Below are 18,167 nucleotides of genomic sequence, written 5' to 3'. Positions count from 1 at the left end.
CGCCCCTAATTTATTAGCGTCTTTATATTTGAAGTGTATTTCCTATAAGAAGGACATAATTGAGTTTTGCTTTGGTCTCCAGTCTGACAAAATTTGACTTTTAATTGGACTATTTAAGGTATTTATATCCTTATGTTATTGTTGATAAAGTTTAAAGTACAACCTTTTTTTTTTTTTTAAGATTTTATTTATTTATTTGACAGAGAGAGGGCACAAGCAGGGGGAGCAGTTGTAGGAGTAGGAGAAGCAGACTCCCTGCTGAGCAAGTTGCATAAACTGGGGCTTGATCCCAGGACCCTAGGATGATGACCTGAGCTGAATGCAGATGCTTAACTGACTTAGCCACCCAGGTGTCCCAAAATGTACCATCTTCCCCACCTATTCTTTCTTTCTCTAGTTAGATGGAATGTATGATTCTCACTTGTCTCCTTGGTTAATGTATTAGCTATGATTCTTTGCTTTGTTCTTTTAATGGTCACTATTATTTATGATATCCATGTTTAATCACAGTCTACCTTCAAATGATATTATACTACTTCACATATAATATGGGAATCTTACAATAGTATATTTCCATTTTTGACTCCCAACCTTTGTGATATTTTTGGTCATATCTTTTACTTTTTTAGTATGTTATAAATCTCATGCTACATTGGTAAATATTATTTTGTTAGGCAGTCAGTTATTCTCTATGTAGATAAATAATAGGAGATGGCCTGTTTATCCATGTAGCTGTCATTTCTTGTATTTTTCATTCATTTATGTAGTAGGTTCTCCTCCGTCTGGTATCATTTACCAGTATATATGCTGGAAAGATTTTCTGTAACATTTCTTATAGTACAGTTTTGTTGGTGATAGATTCTTTCAACTCTTGTGTGTCTGAAAATGTCTTTATTTCCTTTTTTAAAAAATTAATAGATTTTACTCTTTAGTTTTAAAACTGAGAGGAAGGTACAAGATTTCTCATACACTTCCTGCATTAAACGTGTAGACTTCTTCCCCCGGTTAAGAACATTCCCCACCAGAGGTATACATGTCCAACAAGTAATGAACCTATACTGAAACATCATTATCACCCAGAATCCTTAGTCTACATTAGGGCTCACTCTTGATGTTGCAAATTCTGGGGGTTTAGACAAATGTGTAATGGCATGTATCCAACATTTGCAGTATGATACCGATTAGTTTCACTCCCTAGAAAGCCTGTGTTCTGCCAATTTACCCCTCTCTTCCCCCACCTCGGCCTACGGCTGATCTTTTTACTGTTGCCATAGTTCTGCCTTTTTCAAAATGTCATGTTGTTGGAATCTTGCAGTATGTAGACTTTTCAGATTGGCTTTTTTCACTTGGTAAGATGCATTTTGATAGCTCATTTCTTTCTTTTTTTTTCTTTTTCTTTCCTTCTAAATACTTTATCTTTCTTTCAAGATTTTGTTTATTTATTTGAGAGAGAGAGAGTGAGAGAGAAAAAGAGCACAAGCAGGGGAAGCAGCAGTCAGAGGCAGTTTTGAACTGGAATGTATATAATTTTCTAAAAGCCTATAAATTCTTAACAATAATTACCAAGTGTAGCCATTTGTTTTATTCCATTATTTCAGACTTAGGGACTCTCACAGCTCACCAGCATAATGGAAGTGAGGAATAATTTTGGTTAAATATATTTTAATTATAATTTTCTTTTTGTGTCCTTAAGAAATAATACTATGACTGTACATTTATTACTTTAATGTCTTAAAGTTTCTTAAAATATATTTGCTTATATTTGCCTACTTTGCTATATTTGCTTAATAAGGCTCTCTTAATTCTAAAAACTAAATATAAATGTATCAAGTATCAACCAGCAAGTTGCAGAAAGCTCACTTTTATTGAACTGGACTTCTTAAACATGAGGGATTTTAAGGCTTAGTTATATGGATTTAGTTATTACATATAATAAAATGTGGTTATCATGTGGACTAACTTGACTAGCCATTATAAATATATGAGAAATTATATGGCAACAAGGGTCAGGAAGTTTTGAGAATGTTTTCAATTTGCCAATATAGGAAAGGCTGACCTGATGCTAGAATGTCCAGTTGGATAGGATGACTTTGGAAAATGCTGCCTTGAGCAAAACTGTGGTACATTGAAAATGTGGGTCCGGGGATTGAGCCCCAAATTGGGCTCTCTGCTAGTTGGGGAGCCTGCTTCCTCCTCCTTCATGCCATATGAAGTTGATAATCATCTTACCTTCCGTATTATAAATCTTTGGTTATCTGAAAGGTGCCTTATGAAATCCAAATTCTACCACCTCTTATCCTCGATGGCTGAGATTAATTATTTTTGTTCTCCCCCACAACCCTGGCACCGCTTTACTATATTTGTTATATTTGTGTATAATGCACATTGGAGTTTTTCTGTAGGTTTTTAAAAAAATAGTTAAAAATTATTTAAATATTTAATTAAATATTTAAAAAATAGTTAAACCCTTTGGCTTACAGAATCTTTCTAAATTTGTAATTGATATATTAATAGAGTCCAACTAACTATAGACTTTTGCTTTAGAAGGTTTTAAATACAGTCGTTTCATTAATCAAAGGATTAGTTGGGTAAGTTTATCATAGTTTGAATGGAGAAATAGCAAAGAAATATAAATATTACATGCTTTATTAATTACTAGCAATGGCCCCATCCTTGTCTTTCCTATCACCAGTAGTTACTGTACATTAATATAGCACTGTGGATTGCCATATCTTTAAAGAGAATTAACTTTTACAGGGCCTGATTTCAAGCACTTGGTGACAGTAGTTTATTTTGCTGTCAGCAAAATAAGTAAGTATCTCGACATTCCAGACCCCATAGAATTCCTATAGCCATTCTTGGGAGCTGACTCTATTGACATCTTGGTCACTTGGCAATTACAGCCTTTGCATGAGAAGCTGCTGTTCTTTCTCATGCATTTTTTCTCATGCATTCTAAATACTAGGAATACCAAGGCTGATTCAGAGCTCCTGTCAAATTCTCTAGACTCCTGACATATGAGCCATTGGTTAGTAGTTTCAACTTAGCATTTTCAGTGTCCCCAGACTTCAGTTTTTTTGTAAAGGTTTCTAGAGCTGAAAAGGTGGCCTGGAGGTGAGATGGTGGGGAGAAAGTGACAATTTCTATTAGTAAATCTGAAAGTAATTAGGATTGGTTTAAAAATTATTTTCATGGGGCACCTGGGTGGCTCAGTGGGTTAAAGCCTCTGCCTTTGGCTCAGATCATGATCTTAGGGTCCTGGGATTGAGCCCCAAATTGGGCTCTCTGCTAGTTGGGGAGCCTGCTTCCTCCTCCTCCTCCTCCTCTCTCTCTCTCTGCCTGCCTTTCTGCCTGCTTGTGATCTCTGTCAAGTAAAAGGAAAAAAGATTAAAAAATTTTTTTCATTATTTTATATTTATATCATATTTTCATAAGCAAAATTGTTCATCTGATTCTGTGATCCTTGGGCCTAAGAAATGGACAAAGAACCCTTGTTAAATTTGCAGAGGAGTATGGTATTCTCCTTTTTCTAGTAAACATTGGGAGGGATTTTTGGGGGTTTTCACATCATATCTCACAAAGTCAAAAAACCAGAGGAGGGCTGATTGTTTATAAGCTAAGAATATAATCATCTCATGGCATAAAAATTTCCTTGGGTTGTTTTTTGACAGCAGTAAGATGAATGGTTTAATGATGTATCTTAATTGTAATTTATAATTATGCCTTTGAATGCTGTCATAGAAATTATTTCATGTATTGGGAAGTCACAGTGATGTGTTCATATAAATGAAAGACAGTTGATACAGGATTAGATTTTTTTTAAACAAGATTTTATTTATTTGAGGGAGAGGGAGAGTCCATCAGGAGAAGGAACAGAGGGAGAGGGAGGGGAAGGGGGAAAAATCTCAAGCAGACTCTGAGCTGAGCACAGAGTTGGACATGGGACTCTTCGTGACCCTGAGTTCATGATCTGAGATTTCAAAACCAAGAACCAGTGGCTTAGTTGACTGAGCTACCCAGGTGCCCTTGCAGATTAGATTTATTTAATGTTGTTTTAGGAGTAAAAACTAAGGTCATTGACTAAAACTTACAGAAATGGAAGGAAGAATTTACTAGGAAATGGAATTATTTAAGAAAAAAAAAACAACCATGGAATTAGCTCTCCCTCTAGGTAGTGAATTGCTTTTTTTTTTTTTTTTTAAGATTTTATGTATTTATTTGACAGAGAGAAATCACAAGTAGATGGAGAGGCAGGCAGAGAGAGAGAGAGAGGGAAGCAGGCTCCCTGCTGAGCAGAGAGCCTGATGCGAGACTTGATCCCAGGACCCTGAGATCATGACCTGAGCCGAAGGCAGCGGCTTAACCCACTGAGCCACCCAGGTACCCAGTGAATTGCTTTTTGCTAGATTGGATGGTCAGTATCGGGGCAGGTAGCCTCTGATACCATTTTCATTTATTGATATTTAATATTTATCTACATTACAGTAACAAACTCATAGGCTTCCCAGGATAGATAAACTCAGCTTATGGCAGTGGAGTCGTGGTGCCAGTGGCAAACTAAAAATGCCTTCTGTGCTTAAAGTTATTTAAATTCAAGTAAAAATGAAGTCCATTGTGCTGGCCAAATAAAACTTGTCATTTGGCTAACCACTGGATCTATTGTAGTAGGCATATTCATATGCTGGATTTTTATTTTATCATTAAAATCAGTACAGCATTATTCTTGTTTTATAAATAAAGGACCCAAGATTAAGGGAAGTTGCTTAATTCATCTGTTTGATAGCTGCCATTCAGTGGAAGAGTTTAGGATCAAACTCCAAGTATACTGTATCATGGTTAATTCATTTAATCTTCCTGGTAACACAGACATTAAGAAGTTACATCATTTACCTGATGGTCAGGTAGTTTTTGAAAAACCCAAGCTGGTACAATGACCACTGTATTTATTCCAGGTCAATTTGGATTCTTTCATTAACATCTGTTGATGCCAGTGCCATTGTATAGACAAGACAGTGGTTCCTTGGGGAGGGTTAGTATATATAATTACAGGTTTTGTGTCACAAGGAAAAGAGAGAAGGAGACACAAGCTTATTTAAATAAAATAGTTGACCACAAATAAAGTATGGTGAGTGTGTGTAGTGGGTTAGTATCTCCCCAAAATTCACATCCACTCAGAACCTCAGAATGTGACCTTATTTGGAAATAGGGACTTTGCAGCTATAATTAGTTAAGAATCTAGAAATATAGATACAATGAATGATGCATATAAGGATGAAATTATCCTAGAATTAGGGTGGGCCCTAAATTCAATTACTGTTACCCTTAAAAGAGCAGTGGACACTGAGGCAGAGGACAGGCACAAAGGAGGTAGAGATACAGAGAAGACCATATAAAGCTGGAGGTAGATACTGGAGTTAAATGTAGCTACAAGACAGGTAATGCCAAATGGTGCCAAGGATTGTGACAGCCACCAGAAGCTAGGATAGAGGTAAAGGACAAATTGTTCCTCAGGGCCTTTGGAAAGAACCAGCCCGATTCCTTGATTTCAGACTTCTAGTGTTCATAAATGTGAAAGAGTAGATTTCTGTTGTTTTAAGCCATACAGTTTTGTGGTATTTGTTTATAACAGCCTCAAGAAACTAAATGGTGAGATACTCTAAAAACGTCTGCCTTTCCCTTCCCTTCCCCTCCACTCACCCATATAGTGTATGCTTCATAGCTTTGGGTTCCTGAAAATAACTCCACTAGAATTCTGCTGAAGCATATTCTTAATAGATTCCTATCAAAATAAAAATATGTTACCTGGGAAAAGTAACATATCAAGTATTAACATAATAGCATTCTCTAAAAAATGATGATTACTTTTAATATCTTAGTATAGAAGCTCTTATGCTGATTCAGACAGTATCTTAACTGGATTTGAGAGAGGATATTTGAAGGTAAAAGTCAAATGCTTCTGGCTATTAGTTTCTGAGAGTTGCAATTATTATAAATCATGGATATATCTTTAAAGCATATTTTATATCATATTAATGTACTGAAACTCATGGTGATACAGAATACTTGTTATAGTTTGCAGCCCAAAGGAAGGTATTTTAAGAGCAGTAGATTTAAATTTGGTATTGAATGTGTTCTCTATTTTTCAAGTATAGTAGGACTGCAAATTCATGTGCTTAACTGAAAATCTGAGAAGATAATTAAGCCTATATTTCTTACTACTTTAGGCTACTTGGAAGTGTAAATATTTTAATGGCTACAATTTCTATCTACTTTCTCTTCGGGTGCTTGTGTGTAGGCCTTATTAAACATAAAGAAATGAACCCAGTCTAAATTTATGACAAATCTTTTTATTCATAATAGAATAAAGCACAATTTTTACTTCCTCTGCATAAAATGTGCATATATCTCCCATATAAATTTGAATTATTTTTCTCATTTTCTTAGGGATGGTGATTTCTTAAGAAAAATTCTAGCAAAACTTCAGAAGTGATATTGAGAGAGGAGGACCAGGGATGAATGATGAATTTAGGTGTTATTTCTTTCTATCTTTTTTTTTTTTAAGTCCAAGATTTATACTAACAGCTCATTTGTACTATTGGTACAGGACTTCGAAATTTGTTGTATTTTCTTATTCTGCCTTACTGGTTTCTGTGAAAATTATTTATATATTACTCTAGATTACGATTTCTTAACATTGCATCATGAACATTTTACCCCAGGTAATTCTTTGTTTTGGGGTACTGTCTTGTGCATTGTAGGATGTTTAGCAGCATTTCTGGTTTTACCCACTAGATGCCAGTAGCACTCCCTAAGAGTGACAACCTGGAACCTCTCCAGATAATGCCAAATGTCCCCTGAGTAATATCACCCCTGATTGAGAAACACTTAACTTAAACACTTGTATATATATTTTCTCCTTGATGTTAAATCTCTCAAAGGATTTTCTGAGGATTTGGGAATAGTTGGTTGCATCCTTTGATTTGCCTCGTATCACTGATATTATAGACTATTGGAATTTTAGGTTAATTCCAAAGCTTCATTATACAAATTCAAAATTTGAGATTCAAAAAGCTATGACTTGCCTTATTCAGCCACAGAATGGTAGCAATTTTTCTAGACTCTGTCACCCTATATCTTATAATATCTTAAAATTCTCATTATTTTCCCCCAATTTATGATTCACTAATGCTATTATACATTTTAATTTTTCTTTACTTTCATGTCTAAAAATGTCTTCTACTTTATTTCTGCATTTCCTTCTTCATTATTTAGAGTTCCAGTGTCTCCACTCTGCTTCATGGATATTTCTAGTTTAGTGCAGTAGAAAAATTAATATATTTCTTTTTCTTTTTTGCATTTGCATCATAATTTAGGTGCATTAGATCTTTTTTTTTCATATTTAATCCTTTAATTCATTCTTTAGCAGGTATTTATTGAGTGTTTTCTAGAGTCAGGCCTTGTGTAAGATTCTGAGCATCTAGTAATGAATGAGGCTGCTTGTAGCTATTGAACTGAAGAAATTTTTTTAAAAGATTTTATTTATTTATTTGACAGAGGAAAGAGATCACAAGTAGGCAGAGCAGCAGGCAGAGAGAGAGAGAGGGGGGAAGCAGGCTCCCTGCTGAACAGAGAGCCTGATGAGGGGCTCTATCCCAGGTCATAACCTGGGCTGAAGGCAGAGGCTTAACCCACTGAGCCACCCAGGCACCCCAAGAAATTTTTTTTTTTTTTAAAGATTTTATTTATTTATTTGTCAGAGAGAGAGCAAGCGAGAGCGAGCACAGGCAGACAGAGTGGAAGGCAGAGTCCGAGGGAGAAGCAGGCTCCCTGCGGAGCAAGGAGCCCGATGCGGGACTCGATCCCAGGACACTGGGATCATGACCTGAGCCGAAGGCAGCTGCTTAACCACTGAGCCACCCAGGCGTCCCACCCCAAGAAATTTTTTTAAAAAGATATATTTATTTATTTGAGAAAGAGAGGGAGCACAAGCAGGAGGGCAGAGGGAAAGGGAGAGAGAATCCGCAGCCGACTTCATGCTGAGTGCAGAGCCCAACATAGGGCTCAATACCAGGACACTGGGATCATGACCCAAGTGAGTTAGACACTTAATCAGCTGAGCCACACAGGCGCCCCAAACCAAAGATAACTTTTGATAATTTTTGTATCTTCGTAGGGCATTAATCAAAATTTTTTTGGTTTATTCTTTCTTATACCCCTCATTTGTTGAAATCTGGTTATGTCACCATTAGCAGGTCTGCTACTTCTCTTCTTTCAGGTTCTTTAGTTTTGTTTGACAGAACTTTAAATATTACTGTATGGCCGGTGGGGATCAGTCTTCCTACTCATGAACATCCGATTATTGTCTTCTCCTACTTCTTTAGAGAAACTACCTACTGTTCTCTTTTAAAAAGTGAAGTCTTATTTTGTCATTCCCTTACTTAAATATCTAGTTCTCTGAGGATTTGCTGGTGCATTGTTGGCTGACCATGATAAAATTTTTCAGTCTGTCACCTGAGCCACTTTACTGTGCAGAATAGTGCTGTATGACAGAAATAGTTATGTGAACCACATAAGTGCTTTTAAAGTTTCTAGTAGTCACATAAAACAGATAAAGAATTGAAATTAATTTTTGTACTAAGTCTTTAAAACCCATTGTTTTTGTTAAATACTTTTTTTTTTTTTTAAGAGAGAGAGTGTGCATGCACGGGAGGAATGGGAGGGGTAGAGGAGAGGGAAAGAATCTTAAGCAGTCTCCATTCTCAGTGCAGTTGGGCACCATTTCATGACCCTGAGATCATGACCTGAGCCATAATCAAGTTGGATGCATAATGGGCTGAGCCACCCAGGTACCTCAGAATCTAGTGTTTATTTATACTTATATCACATGTCAATTTAGACTAGCCATATCACAAGAATTCAAAAACTGCTCTTGACGAATGGATGCTATTGGATGGCAAGATTTAGAAAATTAACTATTCAGGTCCACCACACCCAAAGTGCAGAAAGTGTTCCGAAGTGTTCCTAAGATTGGTATACCCACCCTACTACAGAGATATGTTACTGTTCTGTTGTTTTTTAAGTTTTTTCATTTTGTCATTGAAAAACCCAGTTAAGTATGTGTTCCATGGGAAGGAAAGGGTTATTTCTGTTGGATTCCTCACTGTAGTGAATGTAATAGTCTGGGGTTTACACTATTATGTTCCTATAAAGCATGCTGTACATCTCCTAACAAGACTGCCATTCATTTTTTCAATAAATCCTGCACAGGGGTATTTGGGTCTGTGAACTGACAATTGATTTACTGCCTGGAAAATTATTCTTTATTGATTTATATTACATGGAGGCGACTGCAAATCTATAGTGTCTCTAATCAGAGAGAAAATGCTAGTGTCATTCTTATTGAGACAGGCAATTCCAAGTAGGCGAATAGGAGGTTTAGCACCTCCTGGTGACATCTACATATTATTCAATTATGAATTCTAGTAATCTGTAATATATAAAGCAGTGAGAGAAGGATAATTAATTGAAAAAAACTCCAAAGTGTCCTTTGTACAAACAGGTATTTTAAATGTCAATTTGGCATTCTCTTTCTGTGTGGAATTGGATACCTTGGCTTGATTTTTTCCTGAAGATTCTACATCATATCTAGATTGTTATCTGTATGTTGAAAATGCAGAAGTGCCTTAAATGAGTAAAACCTGAAATGGAAAGTGTTCTAAGTTGATTAATCAAGTTAGGGAAGGTTTCTAAAAACTGTATTAAAATTATTTATGTAATTTCTATGAGTTACTTCAGGAAGCTCGCTAAAGTTGGGAAGGGGCTGAGATCACCTGCCAGCTTCGTTTTGCAACCAGTTCTAATCAAGAGGCTTCTGTCTAGAACATAACTGACTTTAATTAATCAATTGATTTTAAAAAAGATTTATATAGTTTAGAGAGAGAGAGAATGGAGAGGTGGCAGAGGGAGAGAGTGAGAGAGGTGTAAGCAGACTCTGCACTAAGCACAGAGCCCAGCATGGGGCTTGATTAGAGGATCATGAGGCCATGACCTGAGCCGAAACCAAGTCAGATGCTGAACTGATTGTGCAACTCAGGTGCCTCTAACCTACCTGAATTTAATTTAAATAAAAAACCTAAAATACAGCAGCATGTTAGATTATTGCTTGGGCAGAGGGCAATAGAATCTGTAGGTTTGCTACATATATAAACCCTCGGTATGTGAATTGGTTTTGGAGGATCTACAGCTTTCCCGAAATTGTATGCAGAACATGTGCATGTACATGGTTTGAATATGCTTTCCCCACTACCCATCCCTCTGGGAGAGGGTCTATATATCAGATTCTTAAATTTATCCAGGACCTTAAAAAAAAATCTCAGATATGCATAGCAGATTTACTGTTGAATCCATATGTGGCACCTTGTACAGTGCTTAGCAGTTAGCAGGTCAATAAATATTTGTTGGATAAATGAACACTCTTAACTTATTTCAGCACATCAGGTGAGTTTCCTGGAATACTGGTAGCTTGTCTAAGGGAATTTTTTTTACTTTTCTTAGTTTCTTTTTTTTTTTTTTAAGATTTTATGTATTTATTTGACAGAGAGAAATCACAAGTAGATGGAGAGGCAGGCAGAGAGAGAGAGAGAGGGAAGCAGGCTCCCTGCTGAGCAGAGAGAGCCCGATGCTGGACTTGATCCCAGGACCCTGAGATCATGACTTGAGCCGAAGGCAGCGGCTTAACCCACTGAGCCACCCAGGCGCCCATACTTTTCTTAGTTTCTTATAGTGCCAACAAAATGTAGTCACAGCTTAACAGTATTTATGTCTATTGGGAAGCAAAGATTACCATTTGGGATTTGGAGCTCCAGCTTTTGATATGATTATGCCAAGTGACATTTTTTCATTCCTTATAGCTTGTCTTTCTCCTTCTCTTATTTTTCTGCCCTGCTCCCAAATCTTTCTCTTCTTTTGATGCACTCTAAATATGGAAGATCAAGTAGGAGGTTGGGAAGATTTCTGCTGTGAAATTTAATGGTGAAAGATACTGTTTAGTCATCCATTCAAAGACACTTTTATTCAATGGGAAATTAAAATTCATTTATTTATTCAAAAGGCATATATTAATTGTGAGCTACATTCTGTATGTGGCCCTGGGGACACAGCTGCAACACATACAGACCTTGTCCTTATGTGCTTACAATTTAATATGGCAATAACAAAATACAGATTTTTAGCCAAAGGCTTAGTGTTTTGGTTATATGTCAAGAAATTTCACTAGTGCAGTTTATTACCTTGATCTCTTTTGAACCAAGTGTATTTTAAGTGCTAAAAGCTTTTTGTTGGTGCTTGCAGGCTCATTGTGAGGCCTAGAATGACATACAGAATCCCTTGGAGCAGAATCTGAACAGTAGAACTTGCTCTTTGTCTACTGGCCGCTTCTCTGAGGTGCAGGGGAGTGGGTTAAGGCTTTTTTGAATATATACAAAGCCAAACTACTCCTTTCTTCCTCTATTTTTCTGTCTCACAACCTAAGACAGCAAAGACAAAAGCACTGTCTTCCCTATATGTAATCTGTAATTCTATACTTTTCTGCAATGAAGGACATGTCTGGATCTTTTATTTACCATATAGTGCACCATTAGGTTTAGTATTTTTTCTCATTCTATTACTTTTTTTTTTAATCCAAATGACAGAGATATGGGGTCTTTAAAAACTGAAAACTAGATATTTTTTGGTGGTTGTAGACAAGCAATTTAATGAAAATGCTACTGAAATGTTTTTCCTCTATGAAAACTAGTAAATCAATTACAAAAGCAATTTCCTTACACAGTATGATTTTATTGTGTTTGACCAGGGCATTTGATAAGTATTAGTTCTTGCTGGGAGCAAAGAGTAAATTTTATTTCAAGCTTTTCTTTCATGCAAAAAGTGAGAGAAGTATCAGAAGGGCAGTTGGTCACTGGTCTTACCTGGTGGTGTGCATAGAGGATGAGGGAATCTGTGGGCTGGCCTGACTGCTTCAGTGTCTACACTGAGAGATGCAAGAAAGAGACCTGTTTTCTAATAAAAATGGGGGAAATGTTGGCAAATTCTCTTACCTGGGCTTATTTCCTGTAGGTGCAGGTATTGTGGTATTTCTTTTTAATTCTTCCTGAAAGAGTTTTCTTCATTAAACAAACAGCATGCCCAGTCCCAATTCAGACTAAACAAATAAATGTACAAAAGAGAGAGAAAAATCTATTTTTGATGTGTGAACATATTGGAATGGAGGGTTAGTAGCTATGGATTTTAGTTCTGTCCCTGAACTTGGTGTATAGATTGTTGTTGGTCCATATATATAATGCCCCCCACCAAAAAAAAGCTTACAAACAGTATACTGTGTGTCCGTTATTTTCCTGGGATTCATGTGACACATGTAACCCCTCTCTTTGCCCCCAGTGTGTTTTATTTCACCCATCGAAGATTGAGGATATGCTGTGTAGTAGTTAAGAGTCTGGGTATCTCTAAGCCTCTTTTTTCAGCTATAAAGTGCTGACTGTAATATTATCTATGTCATTATAACTTGTAGAGTTTTAATGAGAATTAAATAAGATAATGATTTTGCTCAACAGCTGTTAGCCACAGAAAGTGCTGGAATGAATGTGACATGGTATTTTATTTTGGGAATATAACGAAAAGAGCTATAACAATTTTTTGATGACTTACCCTCTTCTTCCCCATTCCATGCTCAGTCAGAAGGTATTCCTTTCTCAAAGTTGTCTCAGTGCCTTCTATAGTACCTTTAGTACATTATATTCAATCTATGTATTTACCAGCCACCGCCATCTCCCATCATGCAAGCTCTTCCATGACATAGTCTATCACTTAATGTTTTTTCAGCATCTACTGCTATTCTTGGAACACAGAGAATTGAAAATGTTTTTAAAACAAAGAACAGAAATCAGGAAAAAGCTAAGAACTGAAGTGATCCTTTGAAGACAGTGTGAGATATTAAGTGCAAGAGATGAAGATATTTAAGATAATGGCAACAGAGTAGAGGCCAGGGGTGGGGAGAGGGGAGAAAGGAAAAAAGAAGGTGAACTTAGGGGTCAGTTTGGACAGAACGTATTTAAAATAGGCTAAAGAACAACGTAACATCTATGTTTTAGGAAGAGGGTCAAAACAGATACACATTTTCATTTTTTTTCTTTCTTTCTTTTTTTATAAAGATTTTATTTATTTATTTGACAGAGATCACAAGTAGGCAGAGAGACAGGCAGAGAGAGAGGAGGAAGCAGACTCCCTGCTGAGCAGAGAGCCCGATGTGGGACTCGGTCCCAGGACCCTGAGATCATGACCTGAGCCGAAGGCAGCAGCTTAACCCACTGAGCCACCCAGGCGCCCCGACATTTTCTTGATAAGAGATAGATCTTCAATGGTAGCTTGAGAATTTGGTAGGAATTTGGGTTTGGGGGATAAATAGGAGTCCACATAATTGATTAGGTTTTAGTGAATTATAATTAGTGTTATATGAAGGCTGTGTAGGTCTTAATAAATTTAAAGCAGAACCCTAAACCTCTCAAGGAATTTGCAGTATAATTTGAGGCACAGGGACTGAAATCTGATGTGTATGAGATAAGAAGAGTTAGTGGTACCTGATAACCTTTTGGTCGGGGTATTCCTAAGATTCATTCAATAAATATTCAGTGATAAGTTGTTTTCTAGGCACCTTGCTAGGAGCTGGTCTTTCAGCAGCAATCATAATAAAAATAGTCCCTGATCTAAAGGAGCTTTTGGTCTAGTAGGGTAGGCAGAAAATTATGTATGCAATATATTGGTGTGAAACCAGCTATGGGTTTATACAGGTGGAGCATCCAGTGTAAGGGGTCAGGGAAGATTTCCCCAAGAGGTAATGCATAAGCTGGTATCTGAAGGATACATAGGAAATAGCTACAGAAAAGGAGGAGAAAAGACTATTTTATATAGAGAAAGTGAAAAAAATTTCAGTGAGATTGGAAGGTAAAATTCAATGAGGTTGGAAGATAAATATCAAGGAAATATCTAGGAGAAAAATCAGGGCCCAATCATGCAGGTACTTGTAAGCTAAATAATGAAGTCAGAATTGTATGTATAAAAACCTCTCTCTACATAATTTGCAGAATGATTTGAGGGGCCAAGAATAAATGCCAAGAGGTCATTAGGAGGCTTTGGGGGAAATCCAGGTGAGAGAAAATTGTGGTCTGAGCTGGATCAATTAGAGTGGGGACCTGGAGATCGATGAACATAAGAGATATTTAGGAGTAGATTCGACAGGTATGAATTGATTAGAGGTGTGGTGTTAGGAAGTGGTAGAGATTGAAATTTCATACTGATGTTTGCTTGTGTACCTCAGTGGATAGAAGTACAGTTACCTGAAATGAGGAGCTGTGAGGAAGAACAGTGTGGGTAATGTTTGATATTGAGTACAGTTTTAGGTGCACTGAGTTTGGAAAGTCTTTGTAACATCCAGGTGGAGGTTGATTATATGAAATGGCAGTCAGGAGAGAGAAGTGTGGACATACACAATCAGAAGTCATCAAGATACGGATATTGAAACAAGGGGAGGAGATAAACTGGCCCAGCAAGTACAAGTAGAGTGAAAAGGAGGCCTAACATAGAACTCTAAGGGATACCAATTATCTTTTTTTAAATTGTCTCTGCTGAAGTATGATTTATATACTATAAAGTGCATGTAATTTAAGTAAATATTTCAATGATACTGATACATGTATATACCCCAATCATCAATACACTAATCAAGATACAGAAAATATCTAGTGTTGTGTTGAGTCTGTCTTGCAAGTTCTGATTATTTAATTTTTAGGAATTTTAGATGCTAGTTATTAAATATAAGCCATTAGTTTAAAATTATTAAATTACTAAAATAAATTATATTAAAAAGATAACATATTCAAAATGTAACACTTAATAGTTATTTCCTATACTTAATACTGCCTATGATCTTGGGGTTATTTTCATGTGTTTTTTTTTTTTTTTTTAAGATTCTTAATTTATTTATTGGACAGAGATGACAAGTAGGCAGAGAGGCAGGGAAGAAAGAGGGGGGAAGTAGGCTCCTTAATGAATAGAGAGACTGATGTGGGCCTCGATCCCAGGTCCCTGAGATCATGACCTGAGCCAAAGGCAGAGGCTTAACCCACTGAGCCACCCAGGTGCCCAACATGTGTTTTATTTAAATGGAGGAAATACTGTATATTGGTATGTGTTCAGTGATGTTATGTTGGTAACTTAAGATCAGCCATGGTGAGAATATTTACTCCATAGAATTTGGCAAACAGTGCAAATCAAGGATTGACTTATTTTTATTTTATTTTATGTTGTCTCAACATAAGTAAGTGAAGAGGGAAACACCAGTAAGGTAGATCAGATTTAAAAGTGCCCTGTCTGTGCCTGTTACTTTAAGAGTAGTACAAGAAATTAGGGAACTTAAGGACATATTCTTCCTGTTGTTGAAAATTATTATCTGATTCAGGAAAGAAATAACTCATGTCATTGATGAACAAGTAGTGCTTAAGCTTAATAAATGTAATTTTAAAGAGAATGAGAAACAATGTGTCATATATCAGATGTAATGAAAGTACATTTTTTGGAAAAAGAATTAGAGAATTGGGATGCAACTTTATTTGTGAAAATTTGTTTGAATTGGAAGCAGAGGTAGCTCAGGCATATAAGAGTTTGGGAAAAAGCAGTAAAAGCATTCTGTGAGAATTAATTGGCTATGTGGAATTTATAGTAAAGTGCATTGTATATTTTATTATTTGTAAATTGTGTACTATATTTTTTGTATCAGTAAAACTTATAAAAACGTACGTATGTATACACATACACATATGCTTTTTTTTCAGAGAGTTGGTTGGTTGTGAAGCATTTACTATCACAGAACTGAGATCATACATCCTCTTCTAAAGTTCTCTCAGGCCCTTTGCTGCATATGCTCTTCCTTGGCCCCAAGGATACTTGGGGATATTTGTTCCATTTTTGCTTTCTGTCACTCTAAGTTGGTTTTGCCTGTTCTAGTTTCATAAATGGAAGAATGGAATACTACTTTTTGGTGTATTGCTTCTTTTGCTCAGCACATTGCTGAGATTTATTCATATTGTTGCATAAATTAGATATTAGTGATTTATTTATTTTGATTGCTGGGTAGTATTCCATAGTATGGTTGTACCATGATTAGTTTTTTCTTAAGTACATACTTTAATAATTACTATGGTATTATAGATTAAGAACCTTAAAATAATGAATATCCTCTGTTAAGTTGAACCAAAAAGAATCATATACGGTTACCCATCACAACATTATTAATAACAAAGAAAAATTGGGATCAATTTAAATATAGAAATCTGTCAACTGAGTCTGGAATTCAAATTGTGGGATCTTATATTCTAACAAAATTCTGTCCTCAAACACTAAGTAAAATAAAGTGAGAATAGTCATTGTATAATGTTAAAAATATTTTCCCTTCAGATGGATATACAGTTATGTTTCTGTGGGGTGTGTGTGTGTGTGTATTTAGCAAGCAAAATTGCTTATGGGGTGTCACTCAGCTAGTAAAGAAGAATTACGATGTAGGTAGTCTGACTTCAGCCTCCTAGTACTTTTATACCTGCCATTATACTATATTAAATTATGTCCTTTTAGTGGAAAGTATTTTTTCTAATCTAGCATTTAAAAATTTTTATTTCTATTATTATTATTTTTCACGATTAGTTTTTCATTCATCTGTTGATGACTTTTTTTCTTCTTCTTCAATCTTAGGCTATTATGAATAAAGCTGCTATGAGTTTTTGTGTACAAATCATTTTATTTTATTTTTTTTTTTTAAAGATTTTATTTATTTATTTGACAGAGAGAGGTCACAAGTAGACAGAGAGGCAGGCAGAGAGAGAGACAGGGAAGCAGGCTCCCTGCTGAGCAGAGAGCCCGATGTGGGACTCGATCCCAGGACCCTGAGATCATGACCTGAGCTGAAGGCAGAGGCTTAACCCACTGAGCCACCCAGGCGCCCCTACAAATCATTTTATGAACAGTGTTTTTATTTCTTTTTGGGTAAATACCTATGAATAGAATTGCTAAGTCACATGTATGTTTTATTTCTAAGAAGTTGCTAGACTTTTTCAAGTAGCTGTACTATTTACATTTTCTCCAAATAGTATCTTGCTACTCCACATCCTCACCAATACTGCACTTTGTTTTTTTAATTTTAGCTATCCTAGTGTGTGCATTGGTATCTCATTTTAGTTTTAACTGGCACACCATTTTAAAGAAATGAAGAAGTACAACAGAATATCTAGTAGAGTGAATTGTCAGGGAAGCCAAGAGACAAGAGCATTTTGAGAAACAAGGAACAATCTACATGTCATACGTGTGAAGAGCTGTGAAGAGCTTAGAGAGAAGAACAGCAAAATGACCCTTGGGTTTAAGAGCAGAAGGTCATTTATTATTTTGGTATAAGTGATTATAGTGAGAAAATGGAAATCACCCAGTAGAAATTCCCACTACATTTCACTCTTAAACCTAGAATCTTATACTGCCCATATCATGAAGATATCAAGTATCATTCTTGATATGGCCCAAACCCCAGCAACAGATGAAGGGAAAGCTCTTTTCCTGTGTAGAACCTTAGGCTGGGGCTGAACCCTCTCTTACAAGGATACTTCCTTCTTGATGACCTGGGAATAAGGTTATTCTCATTGTCTGTTTCCAGACTGGCACATTGTTTTCGTGATACAATGAATTACAGATAGATGATCCTTCATCCTACCCCCATTGGCTTTCTACTTGGGGATATTTGTTCCAAGAAGCTATGATAAGGTATATGAATGGTCTCTTCGATTTCTTCTCATTTGGCACTAAGCAGGACTTTGCTAAGTGCCCACCACTTAGGTTTTGTTTAATCAATATTTATACGAATTAATGAGTGAATGAATGAATGAATAAAGAAGTAAATAAGTTACCACATAAAGATTGATTGTTGGTTGAAGTCACCTATTTTCAATTTCCATTCCTTTTTTCATTCAAGTATTCATATATGCATGAAGGAGCTGGTGGGTGGTAGTTGCTAACAAATAGTCTTGGAAGGAAAGTTGGGGGAGTGGGAGCTCTGAATTCTTGCTTGAGTTAAGCAAGAC

General features: G+C 36.2%; 2 long non-coding RNA genes across 3 annotated transcripts in view; one reads left to right on the top strand and one right to left on the bottom strand.

Moving 5' to 3' along the window:
- The window catches only part of LOC309860886, a 443,591-nt gene that overhangs the window by 95,404 nt on the left and 330,020 nt on the right, over nt 1–18,167 (top strand). The window lies entirely within an intron of this gene.
- LOC309860885 overlaps nt 1–18,167 on the bottom strand; it is an 80,453-nt gene that overhangs the window by 27,729 nt on the left and 34,557 nt on the right. Inside the window, exons 3-4 of the long non-coding RNA XR_014309686.1 lie at nt 12,096–12,199; nt 10,844–11,016 (exon numbers count right to left, since the gene is read on the bottom strand). This is a non-coding gene — a long non-coding RNA (uncharacterized lncRNA). The remainder of the gene's footprint in view (nt 1–10,843; nt 11,017–12,095; nt 12,200–18,167) is intronic.

Source organism: Mustela nivalis (assembly GCF_964662115.1).
Source record: "Mustela nivalis genome assembly, chromosome: 3".
Lineage (NCBI taxonomy): Eukaryota > Metazoa > Chordata > Mammalia > Carnivora > Mustelidae > Mustela > Mustela nivalis.
The sequence above is the reverse complement of the archived record's forward strand: the minus strand, read 5'-3'. Positions and strand labels throughout refer to the sequence as shown.